Source organism: Neofelis nebulosa, chromosome 5 (assembly GCF_028018385.1).
Source record: "Neofelis nebulosa isolate mNeoNeb1 chromosome 5, mNeoNeb1.pri, whole genome shotgun sequence".
NCBI lineage: Eukaryota > Metazoa > Chordata > Mammalia > Carnivora > Felidae > Neofelis > Neofelis nebulosa.
In genome coordinates, this window is record NC_080786.1 from 109682 (window position 1) to 129903 (window position 20222).

Sequence of the window (20222 nt, forward strand, 5' to 3'; positions counted from 1 at the left end):
CTCACCAACCCCTCCCATCCCTGGCTCTCTGGCAAGCCATATCTCTATGATTCGTTTTCGCCAGAGTAGAAGATGCCGGCCGAGCTTCCGGGCGCTTGGGTTTCCATTACTCCGAACGAACTGATGGAAGCTGTTGCATCCCACACGTAAAGGATGCGACGGTGAATAATATGGCCCAGGCCCTCGGGACACTTGTTGGCTCCTAAAGGAGCTGAACCTACTATCTTAGCTTGTACCACCTGGACTTGTATGAAGAAGGTCATAGCTCTTGAAATACACTGTGCTTTGGAGAGACCCAAAAGCGGTAGTCCTGAAATCAATCTAGTGTCTCCTAGCCTTAGAAATGACTGGGGAGGGGCTCCAGCGTGGTTCAGTCGGTTAAGCGTCAGACTTCGGCTCAGGTAATGATCTCGGAGTTCATGGGTTCCAGGCCAGAGTGGGGCTCTGTGCTGACAGCTCAGAGCCTGAAGCTGGCTTTGAATTCTGTGTCTCCCTCTCTCTGTGCCCCTCTCCCGCTTGCACTCTCCCTCTCAAAAATAAACATTAAAGGGGTGCCTGGGTGGCTCAGTTGTTTAAGCGTCCGACTTCAGCTCAGGTCACGATCTCATGGTCCGTGAGTTCGAGCCCCGCGTCCGGCTCTGTGCTGATGGCTCAGAGCCTGGAGCCTGCTTCCGATTCTGTGTCTCCCTCTCTCTCTGCCCCTCCCGTTCATGCTCTGTCTCTCTCTGTCTCAAAAATAAATAAAAACGTTAAAAAAAATTAAAAAAAATAAATAAACATTAAAAAAAAAAAGTGGCTAGGGAGCAGAACAAAATGTAACTCAGGCCCTTCCCAATCCAAGAGATTGTGCAGATACTTTTGGGTACTGAAAAATGTTAGTAGTTACTACACAGATGAAGAGATTATTTCTACATACTAAATTATTTGAGTCAGGTATTAAAAGCACCTTCTGCTTGTGACCTGAAGTATATGCCATCTGTTCTCTATATACCATAATCACTTTGGCCTACCTGTGAATTTTGTGCAACTCTTGAGGAATGGTTCTATCCATCTTAACATTCTTCCATCTCCAGTGGGCACCATGACATCTCTGGTTATTTTGCCTCAGGGCTTTCTCTTCCAGCCCCTCTCAGGTACTGCCTGGAAGAAGTGGTGAGAATAACAGCCCCAAGGGCAACCCAGAAGAATGACAAATAAGAATTGGTACATAAATACCCAAGCTTCCTGTGCTTTGACAAAAAAATTCTCAGCTATGTCCCACATGGGTTCTTAGGGGGACCCAAGTGAGATTGAGCCTTAGTTGCTCAGACTGGGACCACTCAATATCTCACACTTTATTGGCTTTTCCTCTATTGTCTGTCTTATTCTCCCTGCTTCTCTCTTCTGCTTCTTGGGATCACCCCTCTCCCCCTCCCCTCCCCCCAGTTATCTATCTATCCCTAAGTCCTTATCTCAAGTTATGCTTTTGGAGAAACCTAAACTTATAATCAACAATTTAGATTCAAATAAAAATGTGCCTTCATCAATGCCCAATTTTGTGAAAAGCCATGTATCAGTCTGGCTGGAGACTAATTATCTTGTTCCAGAGGATCCAGGAGCTAATTCTTTAACTTCTAGGTTAGATAGGACTTTTATAGGGACATGGATTAGCAAGCTTTAACACATCTCATCCTCCTGAATGGTACAGTAATGAGGAAAAGGAAGCATCCCTGGTCAAAGAGGGGTCTATGGTTAAAATTTCTTACCACATGGAAAGGGATCCAAGCCCAACTAGCTAGAAGAGACTATGAGAAACAGGTCCTCATGGAGAATGTACCTTGATGGATGACAGTCTGGGAGCCTCAACAACAAAAATAAATGAATCTTTACCCTAGTGTTTCACTGTGAATGTAACTCAGTTGTTTCCTGTATATCTGTTTTCTCTCTACTTTTTCCACTGCTGCTCAGCTGTGAAGAAGAATCATCTGTCCCCCTTAGAGCTTCTTCATTTTAGTTTCTGTTCTCTCATACTTTATTTGCTGTGGCTCCTAATGCTCTTTCCATACATCATTTCATCTTCAGTTCCTGCTTTTAACTGCCTTATTTTTGTCCTGTTTCCAATTGAAAATTTCCATAGAGAGGTATTCCATTTGGATCAGCCATTAAACATCATCTCTGTTTGGGCAGAGTTTTTGCCCCACCCAAATCATAGCAGAGGTTGATAATTAACCTAGAGATAAGCTTCACATGGGTCAAGTGCCTGACCCTGGTCCAATCACCTGTAGTCCATTATGGACTAAGTAGGGTCACTTGGAACAAAATATGGTTACCTCAGCTTCCCTCTCAGCCAAAACTGGACCAGGGAAGCCTCCTGGAAGATGATTTTGGCAAGGCAGGTTCTGTGATTGACTAGGCTAGGACAGTAGTCAACTATGGAAAAGGTGGGCTTAAAAGTCAGGAACTCTGACATCTTCAACTTCTCACATACTAAAATGGCATGATAGTTTGTGGCCCTGGTTACAACTTGATTGAAAGTAATCAACATTTTCATGTTTAGCAATCATGATCATGATTATTCTGTCTTCTCCCATATTTGATTTGAGGTGCTTGCCACCTCTTTGTCTCCTCAACATCTTCTCCACAAGCCATGGTACCAAACAATGTGATGGTTGGAAAGGACCTTAGAGTTAATCATTTTACTAAGGATCTTACTTCTGTCTGCTTTTCAAAGTTGTCTGCTTTTCAACTGCCCTTCTAACTTGACTATGATGGTTCACCATTTGTCTGTCCTGGTATCTCTTCTACTCTCCTGAATTTATCAACTTCCTCTTCTCTATTTTTTTTTCTGTCCCTGAAGAAAAACAATGAGCTATTTCCAATTTCCCCTCCTGTTTTCAATGTGTCACCTCATTCCTTACCCATATGTGAAGGGTTTTGTTGTTTTTGTTTTTGTTTTGAGGTATAGGTTTCTTAGAGATTCTGTTTCAACCACAGGAAAATAAACTAGTAAAATCAGCTTTCTTCTCTATTTTGGCAGATGATAAGAACAGGGATGCAGAGTTCAGAGTTGACTCCAAAGAAGGAAATTTCTAAAAGGTCAGAATCATCGAATGGGACATCAGGAGGATCCTGTGTGGTGGTTCCTGAAGGATCAGAAGCTATAGGCCTGTAAAGATACTTCAGAGGAACTAAAAGGCCAACCCTCACATGGAGAAGCAGGTAAATTGGAAAGTGATTTCTTGGGAGTAATAAACAAGGAATGTTTAAAACACACAAAAAAGATGGATATGCTGAACGTAAGGAACATCCTAATATGTCCTTCTGAACATCAAGGAGTTCTGAAGGAACAGAAATTCTATCAATGTGGTAAATGTGGCAGATCTGTCAATCAGAGCTCATCCCTCAATGGGCATCAGAGAATCCACACTGGAGAGAAGCCTTAAGAGTGTAATGAGTGTGATAAAACTTTCAGGCAGAACTTTCCATCCAATGTATATTTTATCTCAGACATTATAATTTTCATGTCTAGAGGTTCAATTTGGGTGGTTTTATTTCTTCCATGTCTGAAAGTTCAACCTTTCCTCTAAGTTTTTGATTATGTGATATATAGTTATAATAATTGTTTTAATATCCTTGTTGGTTAATTCTAATATCTATATCAGCTCTGGGTCAGTTTTGATTGACTGATCATGTATATCTATAAATACAGGTTGTAATTCCTGTTTGTTTACATGCCTGATAGTAAGTGTATGCCAGATATTTTGATTTTTACTTTGTTGGGGTCTGGATACATTTTGTTCCTATGAATATTCTTGAGCTTTTTTTAGAGAGTTATACAGGTAATTACATTATGGTCAGAGAACATGCTTTGCATTCTTTCAATCCTTTTAAAAGTATTGAGGTTTGTTTTATCATCTACTATATGGTCTATCCTGGAGAATATTCCGTATGCACTTGAGAGAAATGTATATTATGCTGTTCTTAGGTTCAGTGTCCTAGAGATGTACATTAGGTCTCTTTGGTTAAAAGTGTTCAAATCCTCTATTTCTTTGTTAATCTCTGATTTTTCTATTTTTTTTTTATTTTTTTATTTTTTTTATTTTTGGGACAGAGAGAGACAGAGCATGAACGGGGGAGGGGCAGAGAGAGAGGGAGACACAGAATCGGAAACAGGCTCCAGGCTCCGAGCCATCAGCCCAGAGCCTGACGCGGGGCTCGAACTCACGGACCGCGAGATCGTGACCTGGCTGAAGTCGGACGCTCAACCGACTGCGCCACCCAGGCGCCCCTTTTTTTTTAATTTTTAATGTTTATTTATTTTTGAGAGAGAGAGAGAGAAAGCATGAGCAGGGGTAGGGCAGAGATAGAGGGAGAGAAAAAGAGAATCCCAAGCAGGCTCCACACTGTCAGCCCAATGCAGGGCTCGAACTCACGAACCATGAGATCATGACCTGAGCCAAAAACCAAGAGTCGGACACTTAACCGACTGAGCCACCCAGGCAAACCTGATTTATCTATCTATTCTTGAAAATAGGGTATTGATGTTTCCAACTATTGTTAAAATGTCTATTTCTCCTTTCATTCCTGTCGTTTTTTTCCTTCATATATTTTGGGGGTCTTTTTTAAAGTTTGTTTGTTTGTTTATTTACTTATTTACTTATTTTGAGAGAGAGAGAGCACATAAGCAGGGGAGGGCCAGAGAGAGAGGGAGAGAGAATCCTAAGTAGGCCCACACTGTCAGCACAGAGCCCAATGCAGGGCTTGAACTCATCAACTGTGAGATTATAGACTGAGTCAAAACCAAGAGTCAGATGCTCAACCAACTTGGCCACCCAGACATCCCTGGGGGTGTTTGATTAGATGCATATACAATCGTTTCATCTTCCTGATGGATTAACTCATCCCATTTCATATCATTATCAGATGTACCTCTTTATCGCTAATGACTTTTTTCCTGTTTCAAAATCTATTTTGTCTGATATTAGTATAACCACTCCAGCTTTGTTATGGTTGCTGTTTGCATGATATATCTTTTTCTATCCTTTTACTTTAAAAAAAATGTTTATTTATTTACTTTGAGAGAGAGCGTGTGAGCAGGGGAGGGGAAGACAGAGAGAGGAAGAGAGAGAATCCCAAGCAGGCTCTGTGCTACTAGTGCGGAGCCTGACTGAGGGCTCAATCCCACCAACCATGAGATCATGACCTAGGCTGAAATCAAGAGTCAGACACTTAACCAACTGTGCCACCCAGGCACCCCTATCCTTTTACTTTTGATCTATTTGTATCTTTGAAACTAAAGTGTGTCTTCTATAGAAATATATAGTTGTATGTTATTTCTTTATCCGGTCTGAGCATGTCTGCTTTTTATTTGATTTCCTAACCCATTCACATTTAATGTGATTATTGGTGTAGTTTGATTTATGTTTGCCATTTTACCTTTTGTTTTTCACACATCTCATGCCTTGTCCTCCTTTACTTTTCTTTTGCATTAAGTGAATATTCTAATATAACATGTTAATTCTTTAATGATTTTTTCACTGTATTTTTTACATTATTACTTACTTGTTGTTCTTAATATATATCTTAAGTGATGAGAATCTAATTCAGATTTATACTAACTTCCAGTGAGATACAAAACTGTGTAGTTCCTGCATATCTCTTTTCTTTCCCCCATTTTTGTGCTATTATTATTATAATTATACCCTTATGTAATTTTATGTCTTTTAAAGAAGCTGAAAGACAGCAAGGAAGTCTTATGGATCCTCCCAGGGTGGGTAAGTGTTGCATCCACACAAGTCCTGAAACAGAATGCTACGGCACCAGTGACAGTCACAGCAAAGTTTATTGCAACGAAAGGCAAGGCCGACCAATCGGGCCGACGCTCTTGATCAGAGTGTGGCCTCGAACAGCTGGGTACGGAGTTTTTATAGTCGACCACATCATCTTGTCATCACCTGGGAATAGAACAAAGAAACAGTTCCCAGATGGGGATGGAAACAGTTCTGCCACCGCAACCAGTTGACCTCCTTGACCCTGCCTCTGGTGCCACTTTTAAAACAAAGCTGTTATCTCTTAGCCTACAGTGTCAAAACAAAGCTGTTATTTCTCAAGGCTACAGGTTAGCCCTACACTACAATTTTGCCCTTACAGTGAGTACATCTTAAATGAAAAATTCACTCTGAACATTGCAGTCTCTCTAAGCCTTTAAATTCCTTTCCTCTAGTGGCACCTCAGTCAGTTAAGTATCCAACTCGTTTTTGTTTTGTTTTGTTGTTTTGGGTTTTTTTTTTTTAATGTTTATTTTTGAAAGAGTGCACGTGCACAGGAGAGAGAGAGACAGAGAGAGAGCGCAGTGGAGGGGCACACAGAAAGGGAGACAGAGGATCCGAAACAGAGTTCTTGCTGTCAGCCCAGAGCCCGACGTGGTGAAATCATGACCCCAAGCAGAAGTCAGACGCTTAACCAACTGAGCCACCCAGGCACCCCAAGCATCCAACTCTTGATATCAGCTCATGTCTTGATCTCAGGGTTGTGAGTGTCAGCCCCACATTGGGTTCCATGCGGAGTTGGAGCCTACATTTAAAAAAAAAAAAAAATCCTTTCTCTAAATTAAACAAAGGGAGATTGGGAATTTCCAATTCACTCCCAGGGGGCTATCTTTTGGTTTGTGTTTCAGCCAGTCAATGAAACAAACTCCCAGGGTTTACCAATTCAAATGCTAAACTCTTCTAGAAATAACTTCACAGACACACCCAGAAATAATATCTTATCAACTATCTGGTATCTCTTAGCCTAGTCAAGTTCAATATAAAGTTAACCATCACAACAGTTTATCCCTTTAACTGATGTGGAATCTCATCTAATTAACATCATCTCATTCAATCCTGATATAGGTACTTTCTGTCTTCTTTTCATCTTTACTAAGTCTTATAAATTTTATTGATATTTCTGAAATAACTACTTTGGAGGCCACCTGGGTGGCTCAGTTAGTTAAGCATCTGACTTTTGATTTTGGCTCAGGTCATGATATCATGGTTGTGAGATCCAGCCCTGCATTGGGCTCTGCACTGACAGTGCACAGAAACTGCTTAGGATTTTGCTGCTCTCTCCTCTCTCTCTGCCCCTCCCCTCTTTGCACGCTCTCTCTCTCTCTCAAAATGAATAAACTAAACTAAACTAAAATAACCACTTTGGGTTTCATTGATTTTCTCTATACTTTTCCTGTTTGTTTTCTAGTTTTCCACTTTGACCATATTATTTCATTTCTTCCTATTTTGACCCTCATTTGCTCTTCTGATTCTAGTTTCTTAACCTTTCCTCTTTTTTAAAAAAAAAATTTTTTTAACGTTGATTTATTTTTGAGACAGAGAGAGACAGAGCATGAATGGGGGAGGGTCAGAGAGAGAGGGAGATACAGAATCTGAAACAGGCTCCAGGCTGTGACTGTCAGCACAGAGCCCGATGCGGGGCTCAAACTCATGGACCGAGAGATCATGACCTGAGCCAAAGTTGGGTGCTTAACCAACTGAGTCACCCAGGCACCCCTCCTCCTTTCTAATATACACATTTAGTGCTATAATTTCCCTCTAAATACTGCTTTAACAACTCTCCATAAATTTTGATTTTCTGAGTCAATTCAAAATACTTTCTAATATACTTTTTATATTATGTTTGAAATAAAGATTTCATTTTTTATTTAAAAGTGTGTTTAGTTTCAATATTTGAGGATTTACAGGGTCTTTCTATTATTGATTTAATTTTAATTCCATTGTGGTATATTCTGTTGTTGCTGACTAGAGTGTTCTTTAAGTGTCCGTTGGTCACTTGGTTGGCAGTATTGCTCAAATTTTCTTTTTCCTTGTTTTCTCTCTACTTACTCAATCATCTATTGAGAGAGATGTATTGAAATCAACTATGCATGTGGGTTTGCCTATTTCTACTTACAGCTGGATCAGTTTTCACTTCATGTATGTTAAAACTGTTTTTAGGTGTATAAATGTTTAAGATCATGTCTTCTTGATGAACTGACCCCTTTTCATTAGGAAATGACCTATTTGTGTATAAACCATACATTTTATTAACTCATTATGATAGCATGGAAAAAACTAACTTCATTAACTTGTTTTGGATTTACATGGAATAATCTTTATGAGCACTTTATTTTATAATTTTTTAATGTTTACTTATTTTTGAGAGAGAGAGCCAGAGCTTGAGTGGGGGAGGGGCAGAGAGAGGGAGACACAGGATACAAACCAGACTCCAGGCTCCGAGCTGTCAACACAGAGCCCAATATGGGACTCAAACTCACGGACCTCCAGATCATGACCTGAGTCGAAGTCGGACACTTAACCGACTGAGCCACCCAGGCACCCCAAATGACCACTATAGATACCAAAAACTTTCCATTACCAAATAGCATTTTTTGTGGTTAATTCTATGTATGTATTCATTTATTTTTTAATTTACATCCAAGTTAGTTAGCATACAGTGCAATAATAATTTCAGGAGTAGATTCCAGTGATTTATCGCCTATGTATAACACCCAGTGCTCATCCCAATAAGTGTCTTCCTTAATGCCCCTTATCTATTTAGCCTATCTGCCCATCTGTTCTCTCTGTATTTAAGAGTCTCTTATACTTTGTCCCCCTCCTTGATTTTATATTATTTTTGCTTCCCTTCCCTTATGTTCATCTGTTTTGTATCTTAAAGTCCTCATATGAGTGAAGTCATGTGGTATTTGTCTTTCAATGACAGACTGATTTCGCTTAGCATAATACCTTCTAGTTCCATCCATGTAGTTGCAAATGGCAAGATTTCATTCTTTTTGATTCCCCGAGTAATACTCCATTGTATATACATATACCACATCTTCTTTAACCATTCATCTGTTGATGGACATTTGGACTCTTCCCATACTTTGGCTATTGTTGATAGTGCTGCTATAAACATTGCGGTGCATGTGCCCCTTTGAAACAGCACATCTATATCCCTGGGATAAATAAATACTTGTGCAATTGCTGGGTCATAGGTTAGTTTTATTTTTAAGTTTTTGAGCAATCTCCACGCTGTTTCCCAGTGGCTGCACCAGTTTGCATTCCCACCAGCAGTTTAAAGAGATCCTCTTTCTCTGCATCCTCACCAACATCTGTTGCTGCCTGGGTTGTTAATTTTAGCCATACTGACTTGTATCAGGTGGTATCTCATTGTGGTTTTAATTTGTATTTCCCTGATGATGAGTGATGTTTTAATTTGTATTTCCCTGATGTTAAGCATTTTTTCACGTGTCTGTTCACCTACTGGATGTTTTGTTTGGAGAAGTGTCTATTCGTGTTTTTTGCCCAATTCTACACTGGGTTAATTTGGTTTTTGGGTGTTGAGTTTGCTAAGTTCTTTCTAGATTTTGTATACTAACCCTTTCTTTATCTGATATGTCATTTGCAAATATCTTCTCCCATTCCATCGGTTGCCTTTTAGTTTTGCTGATTGTTTCCTTCACTGTGCAGAAGCTTTTTATCTTGATGAGATCTCAATAGTTCATTTTTGCTTTTGTTTCCTTTGCCTCTGGAGATGTGTTCAGTAAGAAGTCGCTGCAGCTGAGGCCAAAGTGGTTTTTGCCTGCTTTCTCCTCTAGGATTTTGATGGCTTCCTGTCTTACATTGAGGTCTTTCATCCATTTTGAGTTTATTTTTGTGTATGGTGTAAGAAAATGGTCCAGGTTCATTTTTCTGCATGTCGCTGTCCAGTTTTCCCAGCACGATTTGCTGAAGAGATTGTTTTCATTCCATTGGATATTCTTTCCTGCTTTGTCAAAGATTAGTTGGCCATACTTTTCTGCGTCCATTTCTGGGCTCTATATTCTGTTCCACTGATTTGAATGTCTGTTCTTGTGCCAGTACCATACTGTCTTGATGATTACAGCTTTGTAACACATCTTGAAGTCTGGGATTGTGATGTCTCCAGCTTTGGTTTTCTCTTTCTGGATTGCTTTGGCTCTTCGGGGTCTTTTCTGGTTCCATACAAATTTCAGGATTGTTAGTTCTAGCTCTGTGAAGAATGCTGGTGTTATTTTGATAGGGATTGCACTGAATATGTAGATTGCTTTGGGCAGTATCGACATTTTAACAATATTTGTTCTTCCAATTCATGAGTTTGGAATATTTTTCCATTTTTTGTGTGTCTTCTTCAATTTCTTTCATACACTTTCTATAGTTTCCAGTGTATAGATTTTTCACCTCTTTGGTTAGGCTTATTCCTAGGTATTTTATGGGTTTGGGTGCAATTGTAAATGAGATCAATTCCTTGATTTCTCTGTGACTTCATTATTGATATATAGAAATGCAACTGACCTCTGTGCATTGATTTTATATCCTGCAACTGTTGAATTCACGGATCAGCTCTAGCAGATTTTTGGTGGAATCTTTTGGGTTTTCCATATAGAGTATCATGTCATCTGCGAAGAGTGGAAGTTTGACCTCCTCCTGACTGATTTGGATGCCTTTTATTTCTTTGTGTTGTCTGATTGCTGAGGCTAGGACTTCCAAAACTATGTTAAATAACAATGGCGAGAGTGGACATCCCTGTCGTGTTCCTGACCTTAAGGTGAAAGCTCCCAGTTTTTCCCCATTGAGGATGATATTAGCATTGGGTCTTTCATATATGGCTTTTATTATCTCGAGGTATGATCCTTCTATCCCTACTTTCTTGAGGGTTTTTATCAAGAAAGGATGCTGTATTTTGTCAAATGCTTTCTCTGCATCTATTGAGAGGATCATGTGGTTCTTGTCCTTTCTTTTATTCATGTGATGTATCACATTGATTGTTTTGCAGATGTTGAACCAGCCCTGCATCCCAGGTATAAATCCCACTTGGTCATGGTGAGTAATTCTTTTCTTTTAATGTATTGTTGGATCCGGTTGGTTAGTATCTTGTTGAGGATTTTTGGATTCATGTTCATCAGGAAAATTGGTCTATAGTTCTCCTTTTTAGTGGAGTCTTTGGTTTTGGAATCAAGGTAATGCTGGCTTCATGGAATGGGTTTGGAAGTTTTCCTTCCATTTCTATTTTTTGGAACAGCTTCAAAAGAATAGGTGTTAACTCTTCCTTAAATATTTGGTAGAATTCCCCTAGAAAGCGATCTGGCCCTGGACACTTGTTTTTTTGGGAGATTTTGGATTACTAATTTGGTTTACTGGTTATGGGTCTGTTCAAATTTTCTATTTCTTCCTGTTTCAGTTTTGGTGGTTTATATGTTTCTAGGAATTCATCCATTTCTTCCAGATTACCCAATTTATTGGTGTATAATTGCTCATAATATTCTATTATTATTGTTTGTATTTCAGCAGTGTTAGCTGTGACCTCTCCTCTTTCATTCTTGATTTTATTTGGGTCCTTTACTTTTTCTTTTTGATCAAACTGGCTAGGAGTTTATCAATCTTGTTAATTCTTTCAAAGAGCTAGCTCCTGGTTTCATTGATCTGTTCTACTGTTTTTGTTTTTTGCTTTTTTTGTTTTGTTTTTGTTTTTCTTTGTTTTGTTTTGGTTTGTTTTGGGTTCTATAGCATTGATTTCTGCTCTAATCTTTCATTTCCCATCTTCTGCTGGTTTTGGGTTTATTTGCTGTTCTTTTTCCAGCTCTTTAAGGTGTAAGGTTGGGTTGCGTATCTCAGACCTTTCTTCCTTCCTTAGGAAGGCCTAAATACTTCCCTTTTATGAGATTGCTATATACTTTCCCCTTATGACTACCTTTGCTGCCTTCCAGAGGTTTGGGGCTGTAGTATTATTGGTTTCTTCGGTTTCCATGTACTGTTTAATTTCCTCTTTATCTTCTAGGTTACCCTCATCCGTTTTTTTGTTTTTTGTTTTTTTTTTACATTTGTTTTTTTTTTTAATTCATTCTTTAGTGGGATGTTCTTTAGTCTTCAGGTATTTGTTGTCTTTCCAAATCTTTTCTTGTGGTTTATTTCAAGTTTCATGGCATGGTGGTCTGAAAATATGCACGATATGATCTTGATTTTCTTGGGCTTGTTGAGGGCTGATTTGTTTACCAGTATGTGATCTATTCTGGAGACTGTTCTATGTGCACGTGAGAAGAATGTGCATTCTGCTGCTTTAGGATGAAATGTTTTGAATGTATCTGTTAAGTCCATCTGGTCCAGGGTGTCATTCAAAGCCATTGTTTCCTTGTTGATTTTCTGTTTAAATTATCTGTCTATTGTTGTAAGTGGGGTGTTGAAGTCCCGTATGATTATGGTGTTATTATCAATGAATTTCTGTATGTTTGTGATTAACTGATTTATATATTTGGGTTATTCCAAGTTTGGAGTGTAAATGTTTACAATTGTTAGATCTTCTTGGTGGTGAAACCTTTAATTATGATATAATCCCCTTCTTCATTTCTTGTTACAGTGTTTATTTCTAGTAATTATTGAATCTAGTTATAAAATCTAGATCACCTGATATGAGTATGGCTGCTTCAGCTTTCTTTTGGCGACCATTAGCATGATAGATGATTCTGCAGAGCTTGAACTGGTAAACCACGAGGTCATGACCTGAGCAGAATTCAGACACCCAACCGACTGAGGCACGCACGTACCCCTGCCCTATCTTTTGATTGGAGCATTTAGTTCATTGACATTTAGAGTGAGTACTGAAAGATATTAATTTATTGCTATTAGGTTGCCTGTAGAGTTGGAGTTTCTGGTGGTCTCTGGTCCTTTCTAGTGTTTGTTGCTTTTGGTCTTTTTTGCTTGGTTTTGTTTTGTTTTGTTTTGTTTTCATCTTTTCTCCCCTCAGAGAGGCCCCCTTAAAATTTCTTGCAGGACTGGTTTAGTGGTCACGAACTCCTTCAGTTTTTGTTTGTCTGGGAAACTTTTATCTCTCCTTCTATTTTGAATGACAGCCTTGCTGGATAAAGAATTCTTGGTTGCATATTTTTCTGATTCAGCAGATTGAATACATCCTGCCACTCTTTTCTGGCCTGCCAAGTTTCTGTGCATAGGTATGATGCAAATCCAATCTGTCTTGCCTTGTAGGTTACAGACTCTTTTTCCTTTTTGCTTTCATAATTCTTTCCTTGTCTGTGTACTTTGTGAATTTGACTATGATATGCTTTGTTGATGGTCAGTGTTTGTTGACTCTAATGGAAGTTCTCTGTGCTTCCTGGATTTTTATGTCTGTATCTTTCCCCAGGTAGGAAAATTTTCTGCTATGATTTGCTCACATAAACCTTCTACCCTTTTTTCTCTTTCTTCATCTTCTGGGACCCCTATGATTCAGATGTTATTCCTTTTTAATGAGTCACTGAGTTCTCTAATTCTTTTTTTTTTTTTTAAGTTTTTTTTTCAACGTTTTTAATTTATTTTTGGGACAGAGAGAGACAGACAGAGCATGAACGGGGGAGGGGCAGAGAGAGGGAGACACAGAATCGGAAACAGGCTCCAGGCTCCGAGCCATCAGCCCAGAGCCCGACGCGGGGCTCGAACTCACGGACCGCGAGATCGTGACCTGGCTGAAGTCGGACGCTTAACCGACTGCGCCACCCAGGCGCCCCTCTAATTCTTATATCATCCTCCTTTGCCTTGCTTTCTCTCTTTTTTTTCTACTTCATTAGTCTCCATAATTTTGTCTTCTATATTGCTGATTCGCTGCTCTGCTTCATCAATCCTTGCAGCCATGGCAGCCATTTGAGATTACATCTCAGTTATAGCATTTTTAATTTCATCCTGACTAGATTTTACTTCTTTTATCTCTGCAGAAAGGGGTTCTATGCTTTTTTCAACCTCAGCTAGTATTCTTATTATCATGATTCTAAATTCTGGTTCACACATCCTGCCTGTATGTGTTGATTAAATCCCTGGCTGTCATTCTTCCTGTTCTTTCTTTTGGGGTGAATTCCTTAGGTTTGTGATTTTGAAGGAAGAAAAAGAATTAATAAAATAAAAAAATAACTAAAAATTTCAAAATTATAAACAACATAAAAAATCAAATAAAGGGTGCTAGATCCTAGGTATTTTTTGGTCTGGTTGTTGAAAGAAGTTTGATAGAATACAGAAAAAAGGGAATAGAAAAAAAGAATAAAAGGAGGGAAGTGAAATTGTTTGAAAAAATTTAAAAATGAATACAATAAAATAGAATAAAAATAAGTGATGAAAGTAAAATAGAATTTAAAAAATTACAAAAAAGTAAAAAATATAGTAGAAAAAATTAAAGAAAAATCTTTTTTATAAAAACGGAAAATAAAAAGTTTTTTTCTTTCTGTATTCAAGAATAAGATAAGAAAAGAAAAAAGAAAAAACTTGAATAGGTAGACCAGTAAACAGAATGAAATACGATTGAAATTACATCCAGTTTCCCCTAGAAGTCAGACTATGAAGCACTTTATAGTCTGTAAACTAAGCAGGCAGAGAAATTTCTGGTGTTCCTCTTGAAATTATATCCAGTTTCCCCTAGAAGTCAAACTATGAAGCACTTTATAGCCTGTAAACTAAGCAGGCAGAGAAATTTCTGGTGTTCCTCTAGAGCATGGTTGGCCCTGCTGGATGGGACTTGGTGTAATGTCTCCGTTCTCCACTAGATGGCACTGCGTAGTTACTGGGGTGGATTGTTGTGGCGTTTGTAGGCATGTATGCGCATGCATGGAAGGGATGAAAATGGAATCACCCAGCTACCCAGTCTCTAGTGTCAGAACTCCATGCTCTCCCCAACTGGCAATCAAGCACCCCTCCTTTGTCTCTGGCTTCTGTCCACTGCCTGCTTCTGTGCTGTCCATGACCAAGCCGTCAGCCTGCCAGGCAGCACCTCCCTCCTGAGTTTTATCTCAGATGGGGCTGTCTTTCCAAACCCCTCACTTCTGAGGGGCCTGCATCTTTGACCCACTCAGACCCTCTGGTTGAGGCCGGGTGGTGACCTGCTCCCAGGAAGGTTCGCATGACTGCACCTTTGCAGATACCTAGAGACTGCAGCTGGGTACCAACCCACCCCTGAAAAAGTTCACGCAATCATGTAGCAGCAGCATTTCAGGGACTATGGTAAATCACAATACACATCTGGCACCAGGCTTCACCCTCAACATCCTGGTTCCAACATCAGTGAACATGGCTATACTCTGGGGTCTGCTGAGACTTTTGCCTGTGGGGAGGCTGCACAGTCTCTACCAAATGTCCTCCCAGCAGGGGAGCTGCCTCTCTCTGTGTGGTCCAAGGACCCCTCAGATCTCACTCTGCTCCTAGGGATTTGCCCTTCCCACTGGAGCTCCGCCAGCTATCAAGCTGCAGGGTTTCAGACTCTGCACTCCCCTGTTCATAGAGTCATTAATGGTATTTAAACCCTCTCCTTTCTCTTTTCTCCCTTTCTTTCAGTCCCTTGCAGGTGTTTCCACTCTCTCTTTTTCTCCAGCTGCTTTCAAGGGGGTGCTTTTCCTGTACTCTCCCCCCTATCTCCCTCCTCTCTGCAAGCAAAAATAGTTCCCTACCCTCCACAGCCTCTCTCTCCCCCAGTTCACCTCTCCATACTGTGTACCTGCTGAGTTCTGTGGCTCAAGTTGTGCAGACTACTGTGTTAATCCTCAGATCAGTTTTCTAGGTGTGAAAGATGGTTTGGTGTTTACCTAGCTGCATTTCAGGGATGAGAGAGGCAAAAACCAAAACAAACAAAAAAACTTCCATGCCACTCCACCTTCCCAAATAGCTTTTTTTCAATGTAGAATTATATATGCGCATAACATATATAGGATGGAATTAAATTGCAATCAGTCTTATTTAGTTCTTTTCTTTGTTGAACTTTTTTTTGGGGAGGGGGATAACAGGAAGTTAAAAAAAAAAAAAAAACAGTGAGTTCCTGTGTACCTTTCACCCAGTTTCCCCCAGTGGTCACATCTTGTATAGCCAGAGCACAACATCACAACCACACAAATTGTATGTTACAATCCACAGAGCTTATTCAGATTTCACCAATTTTGTATATACTAATTTGTGGGTATATGATTCTATGCAACTTTAACTTATTATTAACTATAACTTTGTTTTGTCATTTTAATGATTGCTTTGGGATTTATAGTATGTATCTTTATGAGTCTACCTTCAAGTGATATTATACCACTTTCTGTATAACAGTGGTTCTCAACTTGTTCAGTAGGGGTTCTCCTCTGGGGGCACTATCTATAGATACAGATATTTTTGAAACAACTGAGGGCATCTAGAAGCCATGGATGCTGCTAAATGTCCTATAATGCACAGGACAACCTAAAAGTGACTTTTCCAGTCCAAAATGTCAGTAAGAGAGAAGCACCTGGCTGGCTCAGTTGGAAGTGTGCAGCTCTTCATCTTGGGATTGTTTGAACCCCATGTTTGGTGTAGAGATTACTTAAATAAAGTTTAAAAAAATGTAAGACAAAGGTTGAAAAATCCATATTTCCATCTGATGTCATTTTTCTTATTCTTGAAGGACTTACTTTAACATTTCTTGTATTGCAGGTCTGCTACTAATGAGTTCTTTTAGCTTTTTAATGTCTGAAGATGTGTTTTGGTTTGTGTTTGAATAATATATTGACTGGTCTAGAATTCCAGGATGGCAAGTTTTTCTTTCAGTGCTTTAAAGATGTTGCTCAATTGTCCTCATGTTTGCATGGAATACAATGAGAAATCTGTTGTAATCCCTATCTTCTTCCTGTGCACATGTGTTTTTTTCCTCTGGCTGTTTTTATAATTTTTCTCTTCTTGACTGGTTTTAAGAAATTTATGATGTACCTTGGAGTAGTTTTCTTCAGATTTATTCTATGGCTTATTTTCTACTGCTGGGTAAGCCCCTTTGAGTACTTTATCCAATGCACAAAGGAATTGCTTTTTTTCAGTCTGGTTTGTGGGAAGACACTATTCCTGGTCTTGTTTTTGTGCCTAGAAGTGTTCACATAAATCCTATGGAATGCCCCCCGCCCCCAACCTTAGATGTTTCTTCATACAGTACTTTGCTGAATATCCTGCAGGGACCATTCACAGATCCCCAAAATTCTGTGTAGTTCTCTCTCCTCCAGTACTATCTTGTGAACCCTACCTGCCTTAGTCTCCTTGGATTCTCAGCTCTCTTCAACTCAACAATTTCACCATACTTCACCTGGTTCTCTCTCCCTATGTCACTGCCTGTGGACTTTCTTAAGGCAATAAACTGGGGCACATAAGGACTTACCTCACTTGTTTCCATCTATCAGGGATCATTGTTTTTTGTTGCTGAGGTCAATGTCTTAAAAATCATCGTCTCATTGGGTGCCTGGGTGGCTCAGTCAGTTAAGCATCTGACTCTTGATTTCAGCTCAGGTCATGATCTCATGGGATTTAGACCCACATTAGGCTCCTCACTGACAGCGTGGAACCTGCTTTGGATTCTCTCTCTCTCTCTGCCTGCCTCTCCCCTGCTCATGCTGGCTCTCTGTCAAAATAAATAAACTTTTTAAAAAGTATTGTTTCATATATTTTATCTGGGGTTTTTGTGTCAGGTGAGAATGCAGTTCTGGTCCCTATAACTCCAATATGGCCGGAAGAGAGAGTCTCTCCTTTAGTTTTATTCATGTCTAGGTATTTTCTCATTTTCATTAAGTTTCCTTCTTTAATTCACGAATTATTTAGAAATGCTGTGTTTAAGTCCCAAGTGTACATGGTTTTGTTAATTTCTATTCTAATTGCATTATGACCAGTGTAGAAGACATTTTGTTAAACTGTCTGTATTTCCCTGGATTGTCCCCTTGCCCTCCAGCTCACTAGAGGGGCAGGCTAAAAGTCCTCAACTGTCAGTTCTCTTCAGCAACTATCCTCAGCTAAAGAAATCTACCTCACTGAAGATCATGGTTCCCATTAGGATGGTGTGATGGAGCTTGTACTCAGTGATTTGTTGATGAAGGGGTACAAGGGCCCAGACCTCTCACCTCAGGTCTGGACCATTCTGAAAGGCCAGCCCAGTGTAAGTCTGAAGGCAATAAGGCAACACAGGTAACTGCATCTGCAACATAGATGACTTCTCCTACTACTAATCTGGTTTTCTCCCCTCTCGCTACTTTCCCCTCTCTCTTCTCCTTCTCTATTGGGTGTTAATCCCAATAACACTCTCCAACAAATTTGCTGCATGTTATCCTTTATCTATATATACTTCCTAAAAGGCTCAACCTGTAACAATCACATAACTCATTTTTTAAAAATTTGTTAATTTTTAAATAACTGTTCCATGAATACTTGGAAAAGCACATATCTAATTTTATATTACTTTCTTGGTTTGGTGTTTCCCAAATTTGAACCCTAAATTACCATGAGGTAATACCTGACTTTTTTGTTTGTTTGTTTAATGTTTATTTATTTTTGAGAGAGAGAGATAGAATGTGAGCTGGGGATGGGCGAAGAGAGAGGGAGACACAGAATCTGAAGCTGGCTCCGAGCTGTCAGCACAGAGCCTGATGCAGGGCTCGAACCCACAAACTGTGAGATTATGACCTGAGCCTAAGTCAGACACTTAATCGACTGAGCCACCCAGGGGCCGCTAGGGAGACTTTTATTTTCCACTTAAAGCCCATGACAAGTCTCACAACTTATGTTTTTCTCTGCTCCTGGTTGATTTTTTTTTCATGTTTATTTTTGAGACAGAGAAAGAGAGAGAGAGAGCATGAGAAGGGTAGGGGCAGAGAGGGAGACACAGAATCTGAAGCAGGTTCCAGGCTCTTGAGCTGTCAGCACAGAGCCTGATGTGGGGCTCAAACTCGTGAACCCCGACACTATGACCTGAGCCAAAGTTGGACACTTAACCCACTGAGCCACCCAGGCGCCCCTCTACTCCTGCATGACTTCTAATGCATGTTTTCACTGAGGGTGTACACTTATAAACATCTGGGCTTCCTATGGAAATCTGTGCCAATTCTCCAGCTCTTACAACCCCACAGATTCAAATTGCACCCTTAAACCAGATAAAAATCTACATTCCTTGAGGTCACCGAACTGCCTCACAGCACCCAAGGTATCATTACCCACTTATTTTTCTGGCTTCCACTTCCTCTTCATTTTAGGCTCTGTGGATTTATCTCACCTTCTTGAAAGCCCTTTAAAAGGATGTTTAAATTCTACCCAGAATTTCTAGGTTTTGTTTTGTAGCCAAAGGGCTTTATGATTATCTGGTTTGCCATACTGTTCTATTATACTTTTTAAAGACATGAATCTCTGCTCAATTCTGTGGTAAAACAAACACTGCAAATGTGACAGCATTTTATTTCATACTCAGTAAACTGGTTGCTAATTTGTCATGATCATACAAACATTGGTATATGTCTCAACCATTGTGTAATTTATGGGTTCTTCTGAAGGAAAAATGGACAATCATTATAAAAGTAGTCATGTAAAGAGTCAAGGCTCCTAATGAAAAATGTTTTTCAATTCCCACTGTGAAAGTGTTATTTCCTATAGATTCCTGGACTCTGCTCCAGATTTGGTGGGCCTGGGACACTGATCTGTATGTGTGCTGTTAACTCATGTTAACCCCCGGATTTGGAGTTCACTGGCCTTAGTTTCAGAGACTGGTTACACCTTTTGCATGTCCACAATCCCTGTGGTCAAATTGTGCCATGTGCATTTACACGGTCAGTAGGACTGGAACTAGTCAGGTCCTGCATCTGTGTTGTCCAGAAAGGAGTCTGCCATCACCTTTTTACCCCCTCATGAGCCTATTTTCTGGAGCAGAAATGGACTTCAAGGAACATAGCTGGTTTTATACACCCATGTGAGGTCTACATAATAGTACAGATTTGAAACACAGATGAGGCCAGAGAAAGGACACTTTATATTGGCTAGAGAGCTCTCATTTCTGTAATATGAGTATGAAAATAATAAGCTTCATGTTGTGTTTTTTTTTTTTTTTTAATTTTTTTTCAACGTTTTTTATTTATTTTTGGGACAGAGAGAGACAGAGCATGAACAGGGGAGGTGCAGAGAGAGGGAGACACAGAATCGGAAACAGGCTCCAGGCTCCGAGCCATCAGCCCAGAGCCTGACGCGGGGCTCAAACTCACGGACCGCGAGATCGTGACCTGGCTGAAGTCGGACGCTTAACCGACTGCGCCACCCAGGCGCCCCATTCATGTTGTGTTTAAATCAGACACAAGTCAAATCACTTCATTCCAAAAACAGATGCTTAGAAAAGCAAACTGAACTGTTTTCTTCCCACTCTGAACAAAGGAAACAACACGAAAAAAAAAAATCAGTGATATTTAAAACAAGCAA

General features: G+C 39.8%; 1 long non-coding RNA gene across 1 annotated transcript; it reads left to right on the forward strand.

Annotated features, from left to right (window-relative positions):
- Positions 1-71: 71 nt before the first annotated feature.
- On the forward strand, positions 72-6262 carry LOC131511517 (uncharacterized). Its single transcript, XR_009261546.1, has 3 exons — positions 72-401; positions 3017-3198; positions 5709-6262. It is a non-coding gene; the product is annotated as an uncharacterized LOC131511517 (long non-coding RNA).
- The last annotated feature ends 13960 nt before the right edge of the window (positions 6263-20222 follow it).